Source organism: Hyperoodon ampullatus, assembly GCF_949752795.1.
Source record: "Hyperoodon ampullatus genome assembly, chromosome: 4".
In the NCBI taxonomy this organism is placed as follows: domain Eukaryota; kingdom Metazoa; phylum Chordata; class Mammalia; order Artiodactyla; family Ziphiidae; genus Hyperoodon; species Hyperoodon ampullatus.
The window spans coordinates 137,150,960-137,153,453 of record NC_136917.1 but is presented as its reverse complement, the minus strand read 5'-3'; positions in this window follow the sequence as shown (position 1 = coordinate 137,153,453).

The window sequence follows — 2,494 nt, the reverse complement described above, 5'->3', positions numbered from 1 at the left end:
TTGCCAAGAATTCTAAGATTCACAAAATTTCTTGCCCTATTCCTTGGGAGTAGTTTCTCCCATGATTAAGTTATGTTACATGGCACAGTTAACATTAAGACAGAGAGATTATTCAAATGCGTCTAACCTGATTACATGAACACTTTACTTATTTATATATTTATTTATTTTTTTGGCGGTACGCGGGCCTCTCACTGTTGTGGCCTCTCCCGTTGCGGAGCACAGGCTCCGGACGTGCAGGTTCAGCGGCCATGGCTCACGGGCCTAGCCGCTCCACGGCATGTGGGATATTCCCGGACTGGGGCACGAACCCGTGTCTCTTGCATCGGCAGGTGGACTCTCAACTGCGCCACCAGGGAAGCCCAATTTATTTATTTTTTAAAGCCTTTCTTTTTTCTTCTTTTTAAAAAAAGAAAATTATTTATTTAATTAATTTATTTTTTTGGCTGTGTTGGGTCTTCATTGCTGCACAATGGCTTTCTCTAGTTGTGGCGAGCAGGGGCTACTCTTCGTTGAGGTGTGTGGGCTTCTTATGTTGATGGCTTCTCTTGTTGTGGAACATGGGTTCTAGGTGCGCAGGCTTCAGTAGTTGTGGCACATGGGCTTAGTTGCTCCGCAGCATGTGGGATCTTCCCAGACCAGGGCTCGAACCTGTGTCTCCTGCATTTGTAGGCAGATTCTTAACCACTGTGCTACCAGGGAAATCCACATGAATACTTTAAAAGTAGAGTTTTCTCTGGTTGGGAGCAGAAGAGGAAGTCAGAGAGATTAAGCCTAAGAAGGATTTGACACCCGATTTCTGGCTTGAAAATGGATAGGGCCATGTGCCAAAGAGGGCAGTTGGCTTCTACCATTTGAAAGTAATCTCTGGCTGACAGACAGCAAAGAAACAGAAACTTTAGTCCCACAACAATAAAGAACTGAATTTGGCCAATAACAAGGATTGGCTTGTAAGTAGGTTCTTTATCAGAACCTCTACATGAAAACTCAACCCCTGTGGAAAACCCAGTTATCCCATGCCACATCCTGATCTATAAAATTGTGAGCCAATACATGGATATTATTTTAAGGCATTGAAGTTGTGATAATTTGTTACGCAGCAGCAGATGACTAATACAACCTTCCTTAAGTCAGTTGAAAGCCTCCATTTCATCAGAATAAGTGCAGACTTTGAACACACATCTTTAAAGACTTCCATTACAATTACATTATGAATCTTTTTCTTTCTCAGTTTAGGAAGGACAAATAATCTGAATGTTGGACAACAACCTTAACTGAAATTTGGCTTTCCTGAAGAGGCACAACTTTCCTTGCTGTTTTCTTAAGGGAGAAACAATTTTTTTCTCTCATTTCACATGTAGGTCAAGACCAAAAATTTTGAGTTGTTGGTCTCTTTGCTTTTCTAATGACTTCCAGACTGTTACTACCATTACTATTTCTGCTTGGGTACTTGAGACAACTACCCTATATATGTCTATAGCACCTTCTTCCCTACTATAATCTTGCACACACTTCATTAACCATCAAATATTTTCTCTCTCACCTCACTGTCTAATACTATTCCCAAAAGCCTGCTATTGTTCTTGATGACTTGAAAATCCACAGAGATGAAGACACCAACACTTTCCTTAGCTTCCTCTACTCTTTTACCTGTTGCTTCATTCTGCCTAAGCAATTCTTTTCCCAGATTTGTATCCTGTACTTTGTCATCAACAGATAGTTAACTCCCCAAATCTATGTTTCAAACACTCAATTTCTAGGCCATTTGCTCAAGCACTGTCACCACTACCATTCTTCTACCTCATGAGGTTTCCAGTGCTTTCTCACCACTTTCTTATTAGCCTCTGATTCTCCCAGCTCCAGGTTCACCTTTATTTAGCACAAAGTCTAAGATTTATCATTCTAACACAACCTTGCAAATGCCTCTACTTCCTTGATTTCTCTCCCGTGATTGTGCTTGTCTCACAAAACCTCAATTTTGAAAAAGGCCTACCATCACCCTTCTCTGTGCCTTACGGAAGCAGCTATATATTGCTGGAGGAAACCACCCCATTGAAGCTGGCTGGTTTTACATTAAAACTCAAAGATCAAATTGACACTTAATAATGTCCAGGCATCTTATCATGTTTCTACAGAAGGCATACTTTACCTACATCCTGAAAGACTACTTTATACATTCTCCCCTCTCTTCAAACATTCCTCATCCCTATTCTACTCATGATAAGCTGATAACTTCATTTCATATTTTATTGAGAAAACAGAAGGCATGTGATAGGTAATGTCTCATGTTTTCTCCACCAGATCTAAAATCCCAACTATACTGAAATATATCTTCTTTTTTTTTCCGTTTTATTTCAGTGGAGAAAGATCTCCCTCCCCTCCCCCAAGCATCAAATGCAAACTCCCACACTCCTCCTCTGGACCCCAGTCCCTCTTCTCACAGTACTCATGACTCTGGCTTTTTTAGTTATCTCTTTTCATCCCTTCTACTAGA